The sequence below is a fragment of the Pseudorca crassidens genome, chromosome 2 (genome assembly GCF_039906515.1).
Source record: "Pseudorca crassidens isolate mPseCra1 chromosome 2, mPseCra1.hap1, whole genome shotgun sequence".
Taxonomy (NCBI): Eukaryota; Metazoa; Chordata; class Mammalia; order Artiodactyla; family Delphinidae; genus Pseudorca; species Pseudorca crassidens.
The window spans coordinates 29,204,352-29,229,069 of record NC_090297.1 but is presented as its reverse complement, the minus strand read 5'-3'; positions in this window follow the sequence as shown (position 1 = coordinate 29,229,069).

Below are 24,718 nucleotides of genomic sequence, written 5' to 3'. Positions count from 1 at the left end.
CCTCTGCTCCAGGCTTCAGGTTCTTCGTGGGGACAGGCTTGGCTCTGCTAGGCTAGGAGGACTGGTGAAAAGGGACAACGCAAGGAAAATAAATTCCCTAGTGTATATTGAGAACCCCCCCCCCCCCGCCATAGGCCAAACCTGTGCTGGAGACTCGAACCCAGACATAAATAAGACAAAGCCTGGTCATCATGGGGTCTCCCCCACTGGCAGGAATCAAGCCCAAAATAAACGCAACAAACAGCCCTTTGCTCTAACAGAGGCCTGAATGAGGTGTTAGGGGAACACAGAGAAGTAGGTGATCTCTTCAGTCTGGACAGGCCAGGAGGGGTCAGGGAAAGTTAAGTGAGTAGGAAGTTGGCATGACTCGTGCATTCAACAGATGTTTTTTTCTTGTCTCCTGCATATAAACACTGTTTAATTTTATTTTATTTTAATTAATTTATTTTATTTTATTTTTGGCTGCGTTGGGTCTTCGTTGCTGCATGCGGGCTTTCTCTAGTTGCAGCCAGCAAGGGCTACTCTTCATTGCAGTGCATGGGCTTCTCATTGTCGTGACTTCTCTTGTTGCAGAGCACGGGCTCTAGGTGCACAGGCTTCAGTAGTTGTGGCTCGCAGGTTCTAGAGCGCAGGCTCAGTAGCTGTGGCACACAGAATTAGTTGCTCCGTGGCATGTGAGATCTTCCTGGACCGGGGCTCAAACCCGTGTCCCCTCCATTGGCAGGAGGACTCTTAACCACTGCGCCACCAGGGAAGCCCCAAACACTACTTTAGGCATACAGAAATAAACAAAAAAGAACCTCTCCAAAGTCCCTGCCCTCATGGAGTTTATAGTCTGGTGGAGGGAAACAAGCTAAAAAATTAAAACTAAAATAATAAAATAAAATATACAGTGTGTTTGTGACACATGCTATGGAGAAAGATAAAATGGAAAGAAGAAAGTAGGAAGTGCCAGAGGAAGAAGAAGTTGCCCAGTTTAAAGAAGAAGGTCATGAGGGCTTCCCTGGTGGCACAGTGGTTGAGAGTCCGCCTGCCGATGCAGGGGATGCGGGTTCGTGCCCCGGTCTGGGAAGATCCCACATGCCGCAGAGCGGCTGGGCCCGTGAGCCATGGCCGCTGAGCCTGCGCTTCCGGAGCCTGTGCTCCGCAACGGAGGCCCACGTACAGAAAAAAATATATATATATAATAAAAAGAAGGTCATGAAAGTTGTCCCTGAGAATGTGGCATTGCAGAGAACTGGGGGTGGTGCAGGACAGAGGCAAGAGCAAGTGCAAAGGTCCTGAGGCAGGGGTCTGCTTGGTGTGGTCAAGAAAAAGCAAGGAAGGGACTTTCCTGGTGGTCCAGTGGTAGAAAAGGTGCCTTACAATGCAGGGGACACAGGTTCAATCCCTCATCAGGGAACTAAGATCCCACATGCCGCGGGACAGCTAAGTCCACGTGCCACAACTACAGAGCCCACACACCCTGAAGCCTGCACGCCACAACTAGAAAAGAGAAAACCTGCACGCCACAACTAGAGAGAAGCCCGCACGCCACAACGAAGAGCCCACGCGCCACAGTGAAAGATCCCGTACGCCTCAACGAAGATCCTGCGTGCTGCAACTAAGACCCGACACAGCCAAAAATAAATAAATTAAATAAATAAATAATAAATAAATCTTAAAAAAAAAAAAACAGAAAAGAAAAGGCGAGGAAGCCAGTGCAGCTAAAACAGAGTAAGCATGGGGTAAACAGTAGGAGGTGAGGTCAGGGGGGCCGTGGGGGGCAGAGTATATAAGATCTTCAAGGCCGTGGTGAGGGCAGCAGCCTTCTCTGAGTGAAATGGGAAGCCAGTGAAGGGGCTTTCATCAAAGGAACAGGGTACTCAGACATGTGGATGACAGAATGGGAATGGGGAGAGGAAGGACAAAGGCTGGGAGCCCCGTGATGAGGCCCCCAGGGACGGGGGTGGTGGGAATGGTCAGATTGTTGCTATACTTTGAAATTAGAGGCAATAGGATTTGGTGACAGATGGATTCAGGGATACAGGGTATGAGAGAGAGAAAGAAAAAGATGACTTCAAAGTTTGGTGTTGCACAGCCTGAAGGGCGGGGCACCATTTCCTGTGCTGGGGAGGGCCGCAGGAGCAGCTTGTAGGAGGAAGTAGGGATTTCCAAGGAAGGAAGAATGGCAAGGGCTTTTCAGGCTGAGGAAACAGCACAGAAAAAACTTGAATACACACAGTATGGTCTGAAGACACCGAGTGATCCTGAGGGTTGCTAAAACCTGAAATGTATGGTGGGGTGAGGGTGAGGGTAGCTGGAGGTGGAGCTGGAAAGGTAGACTGAGGCCAGCTTGGCATTCCGGACTGATCCCTCAGGAACCTGCAGAGGTTCTAAGAAAGAGAGGAAAGACGGTCAGAGTCACCGCTTAGAACAATCACCCCGGCCACACTGTAAAGGCTTCATTGCGGAGGGAGAGGCTGGAGACAGGGATTCCAATGGGCAGCTGGCAATGGCATGGCTGGGTGGGCAGGAGATGGTGAGGCCTGAACTTGAGCAGTGGCAGTGGAGGGAGAGGAGGCCTCTCTGCGAGTAGTCAGCTGGCGAGTAACGGAAGTAGGGCATCAGGGACAACATCCAGGTTCCTAATTGGGGCACTAAGTGGTGAGTGATCTGAGACCATATAAAGGAAAGGGGTGGGGGATGGGCAGCCATCGGGGGGCCACAGACCATATGTGTGATGAGGGTCAGGGAAGGACCCTAAGGTGGGCATCGCATGGGGCTGAGTAATGCCAGCTGCAGGCTCAGGCACACGCAGACAGGCCTTTCCACTCTGTCCCCCAGCCCTCCACCAAGGGTGGATGCAGGACAGGCCTCAGTCAAACGGACCCTCAGCCCCAGAGGACCCCAGGCCTTCAGGAGACACCAGACTGGGCAACCAAGTGGGGACAGAGGCTCCATTTCCACGCTCAAGGCCCAAGCCCAGCAGGACCCCCTCCCCCACTTTCATTTCAGCTGATGTAAAACTAAGTGGCACTGGGCCTGCGTGCTCTTCACATCAGCACAAGATGCTTAGTCAATAAAATAGTTGAGCCAAGTGAACTCAGCGTGTGACTCCAGGAAGAGTCTTTTTTTCTAGGGGAAATGTTATCACTTTCCATTCCTGTTTAATGAATCATGGGAATTACAGCAACATTACAAATGGCTTCCTGCGTAGGCTATTACTCTGTTTCTGCAGGGTTCTAATGGCAGGCCCGCTTCACTGAGGGCTCAGACTGCCCCCGGCTAAGGAGAATAATGGTATTATTATAAGCAGTCCCCTTACAAGGCTCCAGCCCGGGAGGGGTGGTCACCCAGGACCTTACGAATTGGGTCAAAAGTGGGAAGCCCTGAGGGATTGATTTGGGAATTTCCTGGGGAGTCCGCCCAGGGCACTGTCTGCTGAGAGCCGGCACAGCTAAGCCACGTCTCCCAGGGCTAAGGCCGAAAAGTCGGCGGGGGTGTGGGTGAAAAGGTGGGGAAGTGGGGGGCCTGATGAGCTTTTCTTCTGAACTGAGTGTGGAATGGAGGGAGCGGCAATCAACAGGACAGACTCGGTCCTCAGGGGATGTGGAGTGCTCAAAGATGGGGCACCCCAAGACTGCCCTGAGCCCCGCAAGCTTGCTCTCTGTCCATGGAAGCTCCAGCCAGGACAGGGACAGAGGAGAGGAGAAGGTGGGGTGAGGAAGGCAGGTGTCCAATCCTCACCCACAGCCGCTGCTGCATCAGGTGTGGTGCACAGAGAAAGCTGCAGGTATGGATGGCCCTTCTCCAGCCCCCTGCCCCCTCCCACCTGGGAGTGGATGATGCAAAGAGCCTGGGCATGCACCATAGCCAGTATCCTCCTTGAGAACCCCCAGTCTGCCCAGAGCAAAATCTTGCTGCCTAGATGTAAGAATAAGCTCCACAAAGTCTTGCTTTTTTTAAGCCCACCACCTGCTTTCTACAATGTCAGTCGAGAGCTGAGGTATGCCTTGAAGAGCAATTTGACCATTGCAGTAGAACCCATTTGGGGTGGCCTCCGGGCTCACGAAATCCACTGGCCACAGCTGATTGGCTTCGGGTGGACACCCAACCCAAACTGAGCCATCAGATTCTGCCCCCCACAATGTAAGAGGCTAGACAAGTACTTTTGTTTTATTTGATCACTGCTGTCTCTTCAGTGCCTGCCTGAATTCTGCCTACCTCACAGGAGAGGCTCGATAAATATTTATGGAACGAATGAGCCAACCAACAAATGAATGAATGAATGAGCCTCCATGAGGAATTTGGAATTTTTAACTGGGAAACAGAGACTGGGGGCTATGGAACTGAGTCGCATTGGCTGCATGAGCTACTGAGCACATAAACTGCTCCCTGGAGAGAAGACTCACCTCTTCCGACTTCCAGGATCCTTGGGGCGGCCTTGGTCCTGACTTCCCAAAGCTGCTGGTTCTCCTCTTGTTACCTGTTAACTTTGAGGTAGCCCAACACCCTAACCATAAATTCCCTCTCTTGCGTGAGTGTATTTCTGCTGCTTGCAACCAAAAAGCCTTGACCAACCTGATGGGAAATTTTGCTCTCTGACGTGTCCTGTCCCCCGACCTGGCTGCTTCTCTCAGAGTCATACGCACTCCTGGCTGTGCCTGGGACTGGACCCAGCTCTGCCCGTGGCCACCATCACCAGCTCTTGATGGGCTCTGGCTCTGGGGCTGCAGGGACCCAAAGGCAGGGAGGGATGACTTGCTGGGATACCAGGTCCTTAAGACAGGGGGATGTGGAAGGTACTGACCTCCTCTCCCTCCAGGGGCCACACTACCCCCAGCCTCAGACGTTGGGACCCTCACTCAGGCCAGAGACCCCCGCTGTGCAAAGCCAGGGCCCATCCCAGCAGTGCCTGATTCCTCACCTGCCTCCCACCCTGCACACACAGAGGGGAGGGGGTGTGATGGAATTAGAGCCCTGAGAAAATCTGAGTTTCGAGCTAAAGCAGAAGGAAGGGCCGCCCCAGCCCCCAGAGGCTGCTCTTCGCCCGGCTGTATCAAGTCTTTCTTTCCTTCCTTCCGCCCTCGCCCCAGGTGTCGGGAATACTAATTATAATGACCCAGTGAGTTACAAGACGGTGAAATTGCTTCCACCTGAGGTCACGGGCTGGGGAGAAATACCAGGGATGGAAATTAAACTGTGCCAACAGGCCTGAAGAGGTGGAAGCAGGCAGGAGGAGGGGGCGGAGGTGGGAGAAGTCCCCGCAGCTTATAAAGCAGTGTTTATGAAGTGTTGGGAAGATGCGTCCTTGGCAGACACACAGAAACAACTGGAGCCTGCCCATCTGCTGCTGGTCGCTGGACACAAGGTGCTACAGCAGAGGGCGACCAGAGATCGGCAGAAGCACCACCTGGACACCCACAGACAGAACAGCAGAGAACTGCAATGGAGGACGGGGCGGGGCGGGGGGGTGGTTGGGGAGGCCCAGCTACCCAGACACACAGAGACACACACCCAGATGTGTGAACCTCCTCTCTGGCGGGCTCTGAGAGAGATGGAGGAGAGGGAATGGGTAGTCTGACCTCACAGCCACCATATCACTGAGCCCAGCCTGAAGAAATTCTCCCCTCCAAATCCAGCTGTTTTCACGCTGGGTCGTGTCTGTCCACCAGCTCTGCTGTGACCTTTCCATGTGGAATTCTTACAGGCTCGCCCAGCGAGACGATCCAGGATGGTGGGAAGGAGAGTCCCACCCCAAGGACCTGGGAGTCTGCGTCTCTGAGGCTTACCGTCAGCACCACCGAAATTGTCCTGCTGTCACCGCAGAGGTGACAGAATCATCTGAGTCACTGAGACCCTCCTCCCAGGCACCAGCAGCAGGTTGAGGTTGGCCCCTCGAATTCTACCAATCCTTTAAGGGACGGTTCTCTCCAGTGCTATTTAAACTGTGCCAGGACATAGAAAAAGAAGGAAAGTTTCTAGATGATTTTTATGAAGTGAGTATAGCACCAATAATAATACCAACACCCAACTGGAAGAACACAAAAATGACAGGTCAATCTCACATTAATTTCCCTGAAACAAATCTAAATAGAAGAGTAGCATACAGAATCCAGCAACACGGTAAAAGAACGATATATCATGATCAAGCAGGGTTTAATAAATGCTAGGTCATTAGTGTCAGGACATCTATTAATATAATTTACCACATTAGAGAATCTAAGCATAAATTATCTGCATAAATCAGCAGCCATTCTTAATTTTAAAAATTCTTAATGAAATAAGAACAGCTTCTTTTTTTTCTTTTATTTTTTAAAATTTATCTTGTTGAAGTATAGTTGATGTACAATGTTGTGTTAATTTCTGCTGTTGAGCAAAGTGATTCAGTTATACATATATATATTCTTTTTCATATTCTCTTTCATTATGGTTTATTACAGAATATTGAATGCAGTCCCCTGTACTATGCAGTAAGAACTTGTTGTTTATCCATTCTAGACATAATAGTTGGCATCTGCTAATCCCAGTCCATCCCTTCCCCACCTCCCCACCCCCTTGGCAACCACAAGTCAAACAGCTTCTTCTTATCCATCTTAACCCCAGATGAGGAAATTCTAAAAGCATTCTCATTAAATTCAGGAACGAGACTAGGACATCCAGGACATCATATTTTCACTATGACTGACTTTGTTCTGTAAATACCACCTAATGCAATTAACTAAGAAAAATCGGGCTTCCCTGGTGGCGCAGTGGTTGAGAGTCCGCCTGCCGATGCAGGGGACACAGGTTCGTGTCCCGGTCCGGGAAGACCCCACATGCCACGGAGCAGCTGGGTCCGTGAGCCATGGCGGCTGAGCCTGCGCGTCCGGAGCCTGTGCTCCGCAACGGGAGAGGCCACAACAGTGAGAGGCCCGCGTACCACAAAAAAAAAAAAAAAAAAAGAAAAAAAAGAAAAATCACTTAACTATATGAAAATTGAACAGCGTAGGTAAAATTATCATTATTTGCAGAAGATAGGCATGTATACCTGGTACAACAAAGAGAATCAACTGAAAAGCTATTACCAATAGTAAAGAAATTCAATAATGTGGCTAGCTACAAAATTAATGTGCAAATATCAATGGGTTCATAATTTAAAATGTCAGCCAGTTGGGGCATATAATGGGAGAATATATGATATTTACAATTACAATGAAAAAGATAAAGTGCCTAGGAGTATGAAGAAAACATTTATAAAGAAAACCCTAAAATGCTACTGAGGGACCCAAAAGATGACTTGAACAAATAAAAAGGCATACCATGTTCTTAGATAGGAAGAACTGACATCATAAAACCATATTGGTTTTCCCTTAGTTAATCTATAACATTTACATGTTTCAGTGAAAGTACCGCTGGGAATTTTTCATGAAATGAGATGACTTTGAGGTTCATATGGAAAAATAAGCATGCAAAATAGCCAGAAAAATTCTGAAAAGAAGAGTAATGAGGGGAGGCCAGCCCTGTCCATTATTTGAATATAGCCTAGAACTGCAGTAATTTGAATAGTATGGTGGGACTTATTAGTAGACAAACACATCAACAGAATATAAAGCACAAAAACAATTTCAAAAACATGGGAGCACTTAGTCTATGAGAAAGGTAGCATTTAAGTCAATGAGGAGAAGATGAGCTATTCAGTAATGTTATTGGGACAACTGGGAAGCCACTGAGAAAATATTAAATTAGTTCCATACCTCACACCTATACCAAAATAAACTCCAGAAAGATCAAAGATTGAAATATTTTTGAATGAAGTAATAAGTAGCCTAGAAGAAACAAGGAGGGAATTTTTTAAAATAATCTTAATGTGGGAAAGGCCTTTGACAAGACACCCAGAAGCCAAAGAGAAAATCACTGGTAAATTTGGCTATATAAAAATAGAATACCTCGGGCTTCCCTGGTGGTGCAGTGGTTGAGAGTCCGCCTACCGATGCAGGGGACACGGGTTCGTGCCCCAGTCCGGGAAGATCCCACATGCCGCGGAGCGGCTGGGCCCGTGAGCCATGGCCGCTGAGCCTGCGCGTCCGGAGCCTGTGCTCCGCAACGGGAGAGGCCACAACAGTGAGAGGCCCGCGTACCGCAAAAAAAAAAAAAAAAAAATAGAATACCTCTTCATGACAGAAAGCACCATTACGAAAGTCAAGACAACCAACAAATGAGGAGAAGTACCTGGTGCTTATCACAGATGAAGCATTAATTTCCCACTTGTATAAAAAGCTCTTATGAATCAATAAGAAAAAGACCCATACCATGATAGAAAAAAAGGGCAAAGGATATGAAGATAGTTCATGGCAAAGGAGATATAGTTCTTAAACATTAGAAAAGACACTCAACCTTACCCATACTAAGAAAATCACAAAATAAAACTACCTGATATGCTTAAATGTGGAATCTAAAAAAAAAGAAATGAACTTATTTACAAAACAGAAATAGACCCATAGACATAGAAAACAAACATGATTACCACAGATGAAAGCGGGCGGTGGGGGGGGAGGGATAAATTAGGAGGTTGGGGTTAACATATACACACTATTACCTATAAAATAGATAACCAACAAGGGGAAAGAATCTGAAAAAGAATATATATATATATATATATATATATATATATATAACTGAATCACTGTGCTATACACCTGAAACTAACACAACATTGTAAATCAACTATGCTTCAATTAAAAAAAATTTTTTTTAACTACCTGATATACATTTTACCAATCAGATTGGCAAAGATCGAAAATCTTGCTAACACAATGTGTCAGTGAGATTGAGAGGAAACTGGCATCTCATACATTGCTTCTGGTACAGTCTCTGTGGGGAACCAAAAAGTTTGACGACATTCATCAAAATTACAAATGCATACGCCCTTTGGCACAGCAATTACACTTCTGGGAATGTTACAAAAAGATATATATGGACATGTGTGAATTGGTGAATGTACAAAATTATTCCCCATATCATTGTTTGAAAGAGTAAAAATGAATAAATAGAAGGGGGAAGGGGGACTAAGGGTCCATCAACAGATGATTGCTTAAATCAACTGTGGTATATGCATACAATGAGATACTACTATGTGGACATTAAAAAGAATGAGGTGACACAGCAATTCCACTCCTAAGTACACACCCAGGAGAATCAAAGACCTATGTTCCTATAACAACTTGTACACAAATGTTCATAGCAGCGTCATTCATCATAGCCAAAATGTAGAAACAACCCAAACATCCATGAACTGATAAATGGATAAACAAAACATGGTATATCTTTAAGAATATCATTCAGCAGTAAAAAGAATGAAGTACTGATATACATGCCACAACATGGATGAACCTTGAAAACATTATGCTGAGTGAAAGGATCCAGACACAAAAGGCCACATATCATATGATTGCATTTATAGTAAGTGTCCAGAACAGGCGAGTCCATAGGGACAGAAGGTAGATTAGTGATGGCCAGAGGCTGGAAGGGAGAAGCAAAGTAGCGACTGCTTAATGGTATGAGGTTTCTCTGGGAGTTGATGGAAATGTTCCAGAATTATATAGTGATGGTTGCCCAACTTTGTGACTATATTAAAAATTACTGAATTTTATGGTATGTGAAGTATATCCACTCCCCCCAAAAAAAAGAACGGGGAAACTCTGTCTTGCTAGGGGGTGATCTCTGAGATATAGTGTAAAGTGATAAAACAAAGCACAGAACCCTGTGGGTCACATGGTACCATTATTATTATTATTATATTATGATATGTACCATTTGTGAACAAAAGAGGGGGAAAGTATAATTTATAAAAATATGTGTGAATATCCATATATGGCCTTTAGATGCGAAGACTGTCCCTGGAAGGACACAGGAGAAACTGGTAACATTGCCTCCGTGGAGGGAGCTGGGAGGCTGGGTCAGGATGGGAGGGGCACTTTTCACTGTAGATACCCTTGAAATATGATAATTTATTACCTACTCAAATATTAAATTGAATTTAATTTTTAAAATGAAAGTGACCCCTCTGTCTATCAGAGGTGGGACCAGAAGTAATTGTAATGACAGTGGGCCTGCCGTCACTGGCCTTTGGAAGACAAAGCCCTGGGCAGAGGTACCTGTGTCCAGGCATTTGGGGGCCTGAGTGGTGACTTGCTCCAGGGAAAGGTCAAGAGATGGGCAGGGGCGCTGGCAAGGCCCAACAGGATTCATGAAGAAGGGAGCCAGGGACAGAGGGAGGGATTGGGGACCGGGGAGGACCCCTGTGCTTTTTTCCTGGAGACAGGAGCCAGCTGCTGGGAGCTGTAGGAATAGCAATGGCCTGGATAAGGATGGAGGACAGGGAAGGGCAAAGAGAGAAATTGGTTGGGGGCCATGCGCTGAACCAGCTGAGTCTCTCTGTGTCGGTGGCAGTAAAACGCATGTGTCCTCCTCATGCTGGGCGTGGGATACGGGGATGGATCAGACACGGTCCCTGCCTTCCAGAAGCCTCTAGTCCAGTGGTTTCTGAGGGCCGTGATCTGCCTTGTCCCTAAATCCCCCATAGACAATGAGCCAGTGCTGCCAGCTGTGAAACAAAGTAGTGCTGGGTTCCTGCCTGCAACAGGCAGTGCTGAGAACCCGGGTGGAGGGGGGAAGGGAAATGACCTGCGGCCAACCTTGGTTTCACACCCAAGGACACTGGGGGCCTCAGTGATGTTGGGTGTGAAAACCTTTCTCTCTTTTCCAGTGGAGTTGGAGGGTGCGGGTGGCAGTGGGACATCCCCGGGCCATCTTGCTTTGGGCTCCATGCCCCCTGTGCCGTGTTCAGCTTTTTCTGGAGGCAGCCAGAAAGATGACCCCATTCATAGTCAGTTCAGGGACTTGGGGAGCCAGAGGAAATCTCCAGGGAAAGATGCTGAGAAGCCCAGGGGTGAGGGCCCCAGGGAGCCGGAAGAACATTGTCCATGTATTGGGTATAAGTAGAAACCCTCCTCTCACTGTTCCCACCTCCTCAGGCCTGAAAGCCCAGATGTGGCCTGGCACTGGTGAAGAAAGAGATGCCTCCGAGAGAGAGATCTCCAGGATCCCAGAAGTTAATGGCTTTTAAAAATAACCATTTATTATCTCTCATGAGTCTGGGCTTGTCTGATCTCACCTGGCTAACATACCTTTGGCAGATCCACTGGACACTGGCTGGTCTAAGAAGGCCTCACCTGGGATGGCTCAGCTCTGCTCCACCTGGTCCCTCATCTCCTAGGAGGCCAGCTCTGGACAGCTCTCATGGGAGTGGCAGGGGTCCAAGTGAACAGTTTTTCAAGCTACTGCTTGCACCAAGTTGGCTACTGTCCCACCATCCAAATCCAGTCACATGGCCAAGCCCAGAGTCGCAGTAGGAGGGGCTGCGTATTTGCAGGACACAGTGTGGATCCAGGCAGATGACTAGTTGAAGCCATGAAGGCGGTAGATCTCTCATAATGCAAAGCAAGGAAAAATAATACCACTACCCAGGTGAGAAACGGGGGGCCTGTGAGGTTCTGCCAAAGTTATTCATGCCTAGTTCTCTTTGGAGTGGCAGGGAAGGGAAGGGGAGGGGAGGGGAGGGAAAGGGAGAAAGTCAGCTCTACCACCCAGGCCTCTCCCCACACTGAACAGCTGTATCTTGAAAATTACCCTTTGTTGCTGATTCCAAGGCCCCAAGCTGACTACTGGGCCTGACTTTGTCTCAAATGCCCCAAGAAGGTAGGCAGAGAAGGCCCAGGGATTAAGAGCACAGAGACACCTGGGTGTGAATTCCAGGCTACCACGCTCAGACTGGGAACCTGAGCAAGGCTCTGTACCTCTCTGAGGCTCAGTTTGCTCATCAGTCAAACAGGGATGCTAGAGAAGCCGTCGCATAGGGCTTCTGGGAAACTAATGGTATTGTGCACATACAGCTCTTAGTACAGTGCCTGGCAGTTGGTCCCTACAGTTATCATTACCCCCATTTTACAGATGAGAAACCTGAGGCCTGAGAAGAGAGCAGGAAAGCGAGGGTCTGCCACCCATGCTCTCTGACCCCCACTAGTGAGGCTCTCTCTCTGCCCCAAGGTTGGCCCAACCTGCATAGGCAGAAAAGCAGCCTTCAGAAACCCAGACACAAACCCCTTTCCACTATCCCTGTGCTGACAGCCACTTTGGGTGATATCCACGGGAGCACCTTTGCAGGGGGTGGGCAAGTGCTGTAAAAGGCTTTACTGTTTCCATTGGGTCCAGGGCTTGGGAGAGGGCTCCAAAGTGGTTAAGAAGCTGCCTAGTGGCTGCAGGGAGAGGCTCAGACAGAAGCCCTGACACCGGGGGATAACAGAGGGGCCCCTCAAAGGCAGCTGGGCTGGAGGCTCCTAGCCCTTCTTGAGTTGAGGGTGGCCCTTCAAAGAGATACTTGCCCAGCCCAGCCTAATGCCAGCCAGCCTGTGGAGGTTAGTCAGGTGGTGGCCCATCTTCTTGATGAGTTTCATCTCCTCACCTATGAAGTGATTCTCCGGGACGTCACAGAGATGGGGGTCTGCACGGGCAGAACAAGGGTATGAAGATCCAAAAGGGCCTGGTTCAGGCTCTTTCCCGTGACAATGGCAGTTTCCATGGTATCCAGGGTTTTACCCCACTCATCTTGGGATGGCTTCTGCATACCCTGGAAGAGGGCATATAGGCCACACTGGTTTTGTTTGTTTGTTTTTAAATTTATTTATTTATTTATTTTTGGCTGCGTTGGGTCTTCGTTGTTGGGTCTTTGTTGCTGCATATGAGCTTTCTCTAGTTGTGGCGAGCAGGGGCTTCTCTTCATTGTGGTGCGTGAGCTTCTAATTGTGGTGGCTTCTCTTGTTTCAGAGCTCAGGCTCTAGGCTTGCTGGCTTCAGTAGTTGCGGCACATGGGCTCAGTAGTTGTGGCTCACAGGCTCTAGAGCGCAGGCTCAGTAGTTGTGGTGCACAGGCTTAGTTGCTCCACGGCATGTGGGATCTTCCCGAACCAGGGCTCGAACCTGTGTCTCCTGCATTGGCGGGCGGATTCTTAACCACTGTGCCACCAGGGAAGCCCTGCCATACTGTTTCTTACCTTCAAGAGGTGCTCGGCACGCTCAAGCCTCTCCTCTGGCAACCCCAGAACAAGTAGTCCACACCCTCCAGAGCCACAGCATCTCGGGTGAAATAGAAGCCCAGAGAGAGGTAGTGTAGGCCTGCAGATATGGGTTGACCAGGTCGTGGAATGAATCTGAAAAACCAGGGAGCTCATGGTTGGTCGGCGATAAGAAGTGAACCACAAAAAAATGGTGTTGGCAAGTCCAGGAAGCAAGGCATAGCCGAGAAGGTGGTAGCAGAAGTTGCAGCTGGAGAGTAGGTCGGAGGGTGTTCAGAGGCTGGAAGAAGAGACGTCTCTGGGTCAGTTCCTTCCAAACACTGTTGAAGCAAGAGACAGATCCACAGGACCACCAGGTGCACTTGGGAGCACCTCCTTGTGGTCAAGGCTGATGTATTCGCCAGGATCCCAAAAGGAAAGAGATGTCATATTCCAATAAAAACAGAAATTAACAAAGGGACTATTTCCAGAGGTGTGGGCAGGATGGAGAGAAATCAACAAGGGGTGATATAGGAACCCTAGGCTTGCAAGGGTAGGGAGCTGTTACTACCCCAGACCAGCAAGGGAGGGGAATCTGGAAGCCACAGTTATAGGGAGAGCGCCGCATGGCAGGAGCTGCGGCCTCTTAGAGGGTCATAACCAACACCCAACCGCACGGCAGGGAAGGAGGGGAGGGAAGGGTGGGAGTGGGGGATGGAGGCCATGACCCCATCCTCCCCCCTGCCAATGCTGCCCATTGACCCAACCAAGCAGCCAATGGATAAATGAGACTGGTACAAGGCAGAGAGAGTGGAAAGTGGATCTGGAGATGCACATGGAAGACGGCCGGCAATCCAGCACATTCAAGGCCCTTTGTCTGTGAGCTCCAAGCACTCATGCTTCTTCCCAGAACAGGAGCAAAGGCAAGCCCAGAAATTTAGAGTCACTGGGGTTGATTCCAAAACACACCAGCCTGGGAACCCGACCTTCCTGAGCAACCTGGTCAAGGTGACCCATGGCAGCCCCCCAACCCTCCACTGCCCCTCCGGCACTAGGACCCAGCCTCCTGACTCATGGACCCTTTTCAAAGTCAGAAGGCGGAAAGCAAACAGCCCTCTCTGATCCTCCTGTCAATCCTGTATCTAGGCCCAGAACTTATTTTCAAACCAACCAAGCATCCGAAAGTCACACATCAGGCTTATCTCTCCTGCCACTCATCTCCCAAAAGCCCTTCTCCCCTTCCCTGTCATTCCCAGACAAATAGACTCCCTCCCCCACCCCAAACCCTAATAAATGTCTGAGCTCAGGTAGCAGCACCCAGCCCTGCAGAGCCGCCGGCTGGGCCCAGCTGTGCTGGGTTTCCATAGCAGATGCATCCCTATCTGGCTCTTCTGGCCTGGAAGAGGTCAGCAGCCCAGTCCATGGATGTGAAGAGAGTTGCCACCCCTCCCCCCAGCCACCTGCCTCTGCCCCGGAGCCTTAAAACTCGTTTCCATTTCTATCCACGAACCGCAACAGGGGCTGGGGGCTGAATTTTAGCATCTCTGACTTCATGCTGTTCATCAAGCTGAGACAGGTCTGCTGGGACCCCAGACTGAGGGCGTCCACTACCTGTAATGACTGCTCCTCTGCACATTGCTCTCCCTTTGACAGTGACGGGTGGCATTGGTGCAGGTGCTGCCAGCAGGTAGTGTTTTCTGAACTTGGTTCCTGGTTGGAATACCTGCTCTGCTATTATTAGCCGTGGGGCATTCCTTCCTTCCTCCCTTCCTTCCTTCATTCATTCATTCATTCTTTCTTTCACTCACTCAACAAACATTCATCACTCAAAGCACAGTTCTAGGTGCTGTTCCGGGCTTGGAGGGGAACACGACAAATAAGGTTTCCGTTCCCGTGGAGCTCCCACTTTAGTTGGGAGGCAGGCAATAAACAAGGAGAAAATAAAGTGATAAGATGGAAAAGACAAGGGTGGGAGGGGGAGGAAAAGAACAAAATAGGTGATAGGGGAAGAATTCTCTGAGGAGGTGACATTTGAAAAAAGATCGTGAGCAATGATCTAGGCTCTTAGAACTCATTTCCCCAAAAAATTGGGATGGGGTAATTTTAATCATGCCTGTCTTTCCAGGTTGATAAAGAATTAGACAAGTTAATATGTACCAAGCACCTGGCCCAGGGCCTGGTGTATAATGTTGCCCAGTGAGTGGTAGCTCTGTGTCTAGCTAAGGAAACGGGAAACCGGGGAGGCACTGCAGACCCAGATAGGACCCTTGGCCCAAAGGAAGGGCTTGCTGGCCTGGTCGCATACAGGGAAGCTTCCTGAAAGTAGCCAGCTAAGCCTACGCCCAGCCCAGACCTCTAAATCAAGGAAGCTCCTGCCTGGGCTGAGAGGACTCCAGCAGCCTGGGTCCCTGAGCCCGGGGAGAGCCTGGACCTCAATACTGCCGGAGTCATAGCCTCCCCTCACCCCCTCCTGGGCCTCTGAGCCACTGCTTTCGTTTCCCATGGAGGCTGGAATCGGCCACAAACCCCCATATTTCTGTTCTGAGTCACCCAGAGCCCCGGAGTTGAATGAACCCAGAGTATCGATGACCTACTTCAGGGAAGCCCAGCCAGCAAAACCCAGCGTCCTTTTGACCGATGCCCCCACTGTACTGCCACCTCCCCAGGCTCAGCTCCTCCAATCAGCCCAGCCCTGGATCCTCCCTGTCTCCCAGGAACTAGAATCCCATTTCTCCTCCACCCTAGGGGTGGTAGAGCCCCAGCAAGAGGGAGGAGTGGACAAACCCAAGGGATAAAGGGCAGCCAGGGGAGGGCAGGACAGAGCACGAAGTCCCAGAGCACCACATGTTCCCTCTCCCCACCCCCAGGTCTCCTCACTGCCCTACAAATGCCACTATTCCTGAGTGACTGCAGGAAATTTGTCCCCACTAAGCGCTAAGCGCATCTCAGGAGGACTGATAAATACTCATGGGGGAGGGGGGAGCTAGATGGAGTGAGGGGAGGGCTGGGGGCAGGGGCTGATGGGGCGGTGGGGGAGGGGAGGGCAGCTGCTCTGCTGAGACAAGCCTCCATCACTCCTAGCCCTGGGCTCCCCCTCTGCCTCTAGGGGAATTGGGGGCAGGGGGACAGCGATGAGCAGACAGCGGGCTCCCTTGTCTCTCTTCATAAATGTGGGGCATTCTCTTGCCATTTCCACCAACTAGAGTCCATCTCAGCCTTCAAAGCCCAGCTAGTGTCCTCCCCTCCTCCCAGAAGCCTTCCCAGATCCTTCCAGTTGGATGCCAGCTACACTGCTGAGCACTTACTGTATGCCAAGACCGATGCTAAGCATTTTATATACAGTATCTCATCAATCCTCATAACTCCCTCAGAAGTAAGAACTGTTACAGCCACTCCACAGGTGAGGAAAATGAGGCTCAGAGAGGTTAAGTGACTCACCCAAGGACACACAGCTGGTAAATTGGTGGTGAGACTGGAGTTTGAACCAAGGCCCAACTTACTCCAGGGCCTGGGTGCTTCACCACAATGTACTCCCACCTTTTTCTCCTATCAGCATCTGATATAGACCCTGCTCTGCTCCTAGATGGGATACAGGCTGCCCTGTCTCTGTCTGCCTCCCCCATTAGACTGTGAGGTTTTCAAGGGAAGGGTCATGTCTCACAATCCCCCTTGGGTCTGCTCACTGTAGGCATCATACTCCTTTGTGGGACTCAGTCCAACAAGACCCAGAGCAGAGACTGCCCCCTACCCCCTCCTCCTGCATTTCTGCTGCCCTCACCTCACCAAGCAGGAACTTCCCCGCCCACTGATTCTGCTGTGCTCCATCTGAAGGCGTCTAAACGTTCCTCCTGGCACCACGGAGACTCTCCTTAGAGTATTTCCAAAATCTCAATGAGCCTTTGCATTTTAAGCAGCTGCGATTGTATCAGATTTCCCTGTCTTTCCAGCTGCTCAGCTCTACCCAAGTTTGATGAACTGATCTCAGTGAGATAAATCCCATCAGCTGTCGGCTTTGCTGAGACTCCTGGAATGACATTTCCCCGGTTTGCTCAGGTTTAACGCAAAGGAGACACTCGTTCCTGCCAAAAAGTTTCGAGGCCAGGTGAGACTGATGAAGAGTTTTATACAAATGGCCCCACTCCGCCAATCTGCGCCAGCCGGCTGGCTTCTGGCTCCCTGTGGTTTCTGGAAGGCTGGAAGCCGGCAGACCACAGACCACAGAGGGCGCCAGGGATGCAGCCTCTCTCTTGGTTTAATGGTAATTGGCAGCATTTCCATGTGGGATTATGCCATAAATTTACTTGCTTCCAAACAGGGATACTCACAGCAGGGAATGCAGTAGGAGGATTGGGAGGGGGTGAGATGGGGTGGGAAGTGCTCCCAGACTCTAGGCCTAAGCATCTCAGGGCACCTCCAGCCCCATCACCCCAAAACTGGGCCTCACTCCCACCCCTACAGGCAGCCCTGCTGCCGGCTGACTCTCCCTGGGAGGGAGGCCTGAGGATCTGCAACCGGGAGCAGCCCCCAGGAGCAGAGGAATCCAGGAGGGTCAAGCAGGAATGGAGGCTCCGGGCATCAGGGGACAGCACAAGTGTGAAGGGACGCCCAGCAGCCTCGCCTCATCCTCAGACTGGACCCAAGGGATGGCTGCTCAGCTGGCTGGGGCAGGCCTTAAAGAGGCCGTCTCTGCCTCTGGAACCCAGAGCTGGGGACGCTGCGGAAGCAAAACAAGCAGAACAGGTGTGAGTTGAAAATGTATGTTTCCCTGGTATTTGGGCTTGTTAGGAATTCGTAAGGAGGGGAGGAATCATCTGCTTGATCACAGCCCCTGGAGATGAGGTGGACGTGTGAACAGACACCACAACACAACACTCAGGAGCTTTCTCACACATGCACGTTGGCTGAAACCTGTGTGCATGAGCACGCCCCCCACACACACACTCACGCTCACCCACACACTCACAAACATGTCCTCACTCGCAGGCACACACATGCACACAGACACGCGCCTATATACCCACATCCACACACTTCACAGGGACCTGCATTTGTTGTGTGATGAGTTTGGGGTTTTTTTCATTTTCTATGAATATCGTTTGCAAAACTGATTAAGAGAGATTGATGCCTAGAGCAGAGCTAATGAGCTATTCAAACACCCTGGCATCAGCCCCACTGGTGAGGTTCTGGGATGTCCTGAGTTAGGCTCAGAGGAAAGAGATGCCCCCTCCAGGGTTCTCTCTCGGGCAGGGAGACTCAGCGGTGGTCTTGCAGGCTCCTCCACTCCCTAGGGCCTCCAGCTGGGATGGGAGGAGGGCGGGAGGGGGCACCCTGTGAAAGAGGTAGTGGCTATGAGCAGTGATTCCCAAACGTCAGCGTCAGGATCACCTGGAGGGCTGGACCCCACTCCCTGGGTTTGATTCACAAGGTCTGGAACGAAGCCTGAGAACTTGTATTTCTAACACGCTCCCAGGTGCTGCCGCTGGACCAGAGGCCACACTTGGAGAACTTCTGCCTCCAAGGCCTCTGCTCTAAGAGGCGTCTGCCTGGACTCGCGCAATCACAGGGTTTGAGTGCACAAAGGGCTGTCGGAGAGACACTGAAAACTCCAGATCCTGCCCTCGACAGAAAGGGCCCATCACACCAAAGGATTAAAACCCACCCAGGATTCCAGCGAGAACGAGACTTCCACCCTCATCTTAACGTCCTGTCCCCATACCATGGCCAAAGCTTATCCACAGGCATTAGCCCATCTGAACTCACCGGGCCCTGCAACCTGGCATCCCATTTCACAAATGAGGAAACCAAGGCACAGAGAGGTGAAGCAAGGCACCTAACCCTAACCCAAGGAGAGCTGGGATCCTACCTCGGGCCTCCAGCCCCCTTTCCAACGAGCGTCTTGCTTTGTCCCACAGGAAGCAGACAAAGTACCATGAAGTCCTATGGAGTAAGTTTAATGATGAAACATGACACACATGCACAAGCGGCATTAAGCCAGAGGAACAGAGCTTCCAGCTCTTCCCAGTTTGTCCCTCTAAGACCCAGAACTGGAAAAACCCAGAATGTGGCCTGCTTCCCACCACCCCCAGCGGTGCCTTGGAGTCCCATGAAGCCAGGGAGGGAAGACAATGCTGAGTCAGCACAGAACCTGCCCAGCAAAAGGCAATTCCCCCTCCAGCTCCCTACCTCTCTCCTGGCCTGCTCTCTCAGTCCAGCCTCCAGACTGAGCCTGGCTGGGACCCAGATTCTTCCGTTTGTAATTAATCATTATCGGCTGGTCAAGTCAATGAGTGCAGTGGACTGAACCAGGCAGGGGCAAAAGACAGAAAAGCACTTGAGCCCACAGAATTTCCCTTTATGCTCCAAACATGGCAGACCCCTCCGGGCCTCAGCTTTTCAGCATGGATGACCCCAAAGAAGAATTTTTGCTTGTTTATTGAATACCTATAGTCTGCCAAGCAGCTCCCAGGCACTATCGCCAATCTTTACGATAACCGCACAGCAGCATTTGTTTTATTTTCCCTAATTTATAGGTAAGGAAACAGACACAAAGAGGGGAAGTGACTTGCCTATGCTCACACAGCTGGCAACTGAGTCACAATTTTAACCCATTTCATTCTGGCTTCAAAGCCTGCTGCTTTCCTCATGAATTATCTTCCTCAAGAACTCCTATTCACCTGTCAAAACCCAGTTTTACAGTGTGATTTCCTATGTGAAACCCTCCCTCATTCTCTGAGTTCACCTCACCCAGGCAGAGTTAGTCATTCTTATTAGAATTCTGAATGAAGTTTTGATTTAGTACGTGGCATTTGACTAGAGGGCTTAGGAGCGCCTGCATTTTGCTCTGCTAATTATCCCCTCTCCTTAAGCTACTCACTCAAGGAATAACAGGGGGGAAATTGCACTTCTTATTAGCTAGGTCAATGCGCGATGTCCCCAGGGCATAACTCCTGCGCATAACCCTAAATCCAAGAGATGACTAAAACAGTGGCCAACCCCAAAGCAATAGAGACTCTACAATTGTTTGAAAAGAGAATGAGGCTTCATGTCTGGCTCAAGTCTTGGTTCCAGAACTTTTATGGGGTTGAAAACCAATCAGAAGAGATAGCTGGGGACTTGTCTTAAAGGCATGTTTGCATCACAAGTACGCTCTTTTTATTTCAATTTTTGTTTCATGTCATTTTGGAGGGGAAGTGCTAATGGAGATTGGGGGGTGGGGCTAAAGTCCCCAAAGCCACCCCTTTACACTGACGCTGCTTGACTCGGGTTTAGCCCCACCACAAGGACTGAGCGAGTGAGAGCACAGCCTCCCTGCCTGCAGGTAAACAGAACCCAACATCCTGAATCTGGCCCAATCAGCCCTCCTTTGAAGGAAGCAGTCATGGGGGTCAGACTGTTCCCTTCCCACAGTGCTCTGCTCTGCTCCCACAGCAGCACCTGTTCATCCTTGTCTCACTCTGTCCCTTTGCCTTGTCCCGGACCAGCTCTAACCTGCCTGCAGGTCCTCAGTGTGCAGCCCAGGGCCTGGCCCAGATGCAGAAGAGACAGGTGAGAGCAGTTACAAGATATAGGAACCAAGAGTTCTGGGTAAAAGGTGGGGGATCCTCCCAAGAGGTCAAAACCAGCATCTTCAAAAAGCACGTGGAGAGAAGGAGCAGGGAAAAGACTGGAGACCCAACATGGCTGGAGAGCAGAGAGCAAGGCCAAAATGCAAGCAGGTGAGCAAGTGGACAGGTAAGCTGGCAAGGAGGTCGACAGGGCCTTGTAAGAAATAATGAGAATGTGATATTCATCCTGGAGCAAAAGGGAGAGACACGATCAGAGCCATGCTTGGAGAGATCTCTGTGGTCCTTTGTAGGAAACAGATCAAGGGGCAGCCGACAATGCAGGGAGGACTGCTGAGGGTTCCTGCATGTCCCCAGTCAAGGCCATGAGGAAATCAGTTCCTGTGACGGTTCATTTTATGTGTCAACTTGACTGGGTCACAGGATGCCCAGCTAGTTGGTCAAACATTTTCCTGGATATTTCTGTGAAGGTGTTTTGGGATTAGATTAACATTGAAATCCATGGACTTGAGTAAAGCAGATTGCCCTCCATAATGTGGGTGGGCCTCGTCCCATCAGTTGAAGACCTGAATGGGGGAAACAAAAAACAAAAAAAAACGGCCTTGTAGAGCAAGAAGGAATTCTCCAGCAGATGGCCTTTGGATTCGAACTGCACCGTTAACTCTCCTGGGTCTCCAGCCTGCCAACCCACACCGCAGATGTAGACTTGCCAGTCTCCGTAATCACATGGGCCAATTCTTGATATTAAATATCTTCATATACGTGTGTGTATGTGTACACACACACACACAGCCTGCTGGTTCTGTTTCTCAGGAACATCCTGACTAATACAGTTCTCTTCACAGAGGCTCACCCAAAACCCTAGTCTGGCAGGAGGCTCTGCAAGCAGCCGCAGAGGGTGCCTGGACCAAACAATCCTGTCTTCCATGAGGTTCCCCTTCCCCATTTAACTTCTTCCTTGGGTTCCCTCTGCTCCACCACACAGGCCCAGAGAGCTCCACCCAATCACGGGCCTCTGGTTCTCCAATGTTGGCTGTCCAGTGATAGGGGCAAGACGCAAAAACAAAGGCAAGACTGCTCCATTCCATGCGCCCCAAGGCACTGGCCCAGCTTCCTCATCCCAAGGTTCTGGTCTGCTGCTGCTAAAGGTAATAATAGCCGCATAAGGCGTGTACTATGTTCTTCACACATCACACATATTAACTCATTTAATCCCCTCGACAACCCTCAAGATAGGTATTATTATGATTCCATTTTACAAATGAGATAACTGGGTCACAGAGAGGCTCGGTAACTAGCCCAAAGTCACACAGCTTGTAAGTGAGAGAGCTGGAACTCAAACCCAGCAGTCTAGTTGGCTCCAGAGTCTAAGATATTTCCTTTAATTGTGGTAAAATATACATAATCTACAATTCACTATTTTAACTTTTTTTTTTTTTTTTTGCGCGATACGCAGGCCTCTCACTGTTGTGGCCTCTCCCGTTGCGGAGCACAGGCTCCAGACGCGCAGGCTCAGCGGCCATGGCTCACGGGCCCAGCCGCTCCACGGCACATGGGATCTTCCCGGACTGGGGCACGAACCCGCGTCCCCTGCATCGGCAGGCGGACTCTCAACCACTGCGCCACCAGGGAAGCCCCATTTTAACCCTTTTTAGGTGGACAATTAAATAACATTAAGGACATTCACATTGTTGTGTAACCATCGTCACCGTCCATCTCCAGAGCTATTTCATCATCCCAAACATCCCAAAGTTATGAAACTCCATACCCACTAAACAATAGCCTCCCATTCCCTCCTCTCCCCAGCTACTGGTGATCCCTTTTTTCTGTCTCATCGAACTTGACTACTCCGGGTTCTTCCTATAAATGAAATCACACAGTTTTTGTCCTTTTGTTTCTGTCTTATTTCACTTAGTATAATGTCCTCAAAGTTCATTCATTTTGTACCAGGTGTCAGAATTTCATTCCTTTCTGAGGCTGAATAATACTTCAATTATCTGGGTATATTACACTTTGTTTATCCATTCATCCATTGATGAATGGGTAGTCTACCTTTTGGCTGTTGTGAATGATGCTTCTGTGAACACTGGTATACGAATATCTGTTCCAGTCCCTGCTTTCAAATCTTTTGGCTATATACCCAGAAGCAGAGTCTGGAATCTTAAGTACTACGCTCAACTGTCCCCAAACAGTAGACTTTGCAACCTAGGCAAAGAAAGCCACCCTCTCTCCCCAGCTCTTCCCACTCTAGCTGGTTTCCCTCCCAGTTCTGGTTTCCACTCTCTGAATATCCCTGTCTCCTGCATAAACCTTCCTTAACTCCAGGCTTTTATCTACATTTCCACCCCCGTGTCTCACAGGCATCTCAAACTCAACATGTCCAAATTAGAATTTTTAGTTCATCCTCCCCCAAGTGTCACCATCTCAGTCACTGGCGCTTCCAACAAGCCTGAAGTTGGAAGCGAAATCCTGGGCGTCGTCCCAAACACCCCCCTCTCCTGCCGTCACCATCCACAGCCAAGGCTTGTCAACCCTAACCTCAGGATAGTTCTGGAATCTCTTCACTTCTCTCCATCGTTGCCAGTCTCACCTCCCAGGCCAAGCCAACACCACCCTTTGCCTGGACCCCTGCATCAGCCTCCCCTCCAACTCCCTTGCATCTACTCTTTGCAGCCTAGCAATCGGTTCTCAACATGGCAGGCATGGTCACATCCAAACTTTCCCTGATCTTCCATTGCTTGTGGGATAAAGTCCAAAGCCTTTATGATGGCCCAGAAAGCCCCAAAGATCTGCTGCCTGCCACTTTTCCAGCCTCCTTTTACGCACTCCCATCCCAGGCCTTCTTGCCGTTTCTCCAAGGAACTTGCTCTGTTATATATCGGAGTCTTTGCACCTACTGTTCCCTCTGCCTGTAACACTCTTCCTCCCCACATCCATCCCCAACACACGTTAGCCTGCGCCAATTCCTACCATTCTTTTGGCCTCAGCCAAAATGGCACTTCCTCAAAGAAGCTCCCCCTCTTAACCTTGACCCCCAAGCTAAATCAGGACCTATGTTTGTTTCACACAGCCCTAGTTCTTTGCCTTCATAGCAACTATCTTAAAAATTATGATATAATTATTAGAATAATTATTTGTCCCCTCTCCATCTTCTCCACATGACTATGAGCTCCATGAGCGCAGGGTCTTTGCCTGTCTGGTTCCTCACTGTATCTGCAACACCGATGCTCAAAAAATTGTTTCAAATGACTGTTATTGAACACTGACGTACCTGACATCAGAAATGACCTTCAACGGTAGGTGAGGTCCACTGCCAGCACCCTGCCTTTACCAGAGCACAGCTTCTCACCAAAACACACACCAGCAGTCCCACACAGGTGCCTGATGACACGCACACACACACACACACACACACACACACACACACACTCTCACAGGCACCTGTGGCATGCTGACACTCACAGCCACCACACACAGCCTTATGGAGCAATACACACCCCCCAGCCCACACACTCACACACTCACAGACATGCTCATACGTAAACATGTGACGTCCCCCCCCCCGGGTATCACACGTGCACACTGCCATACGTTGTCCCACACGGGTGGTCACGCGCCCGCAGCCATGGTCACAGACTCACACGCAGACAATAGCACACACGTGGCCGTGCACATAACACACCGCGTCACTCACAGAGTCTCACACCCACAGACACGGTCCCACACTCCTACACTCTCAACCAACTTCCAGGTGACATCTGGAGGTGGCTTCTAAGAACCTCAGGACTGGGACAAACCTTTTCAGCTCCTGGATGTGAATCTCTTCCCAGGACTTCCCAGAAGCCTTCTAGCCCCTTCCAGCACATTCTACCTCCTCCCTTGGCCATCTCCCCACCAGCCCAGTCCATCCTGTCTCCCAGACTGTAGGTTCGAGGCTGGAGCAGACATGAGAGGCATGACCGAAGGCGGATAGGACCCACTCAGCAGAACTGTTTACTACTCCACAACTACTGGTAATGATTGGCTCTCACACTTTTCTATGCATTTCCATATGAAATCGCTCACTCTGATTCTTGGGAAGAAT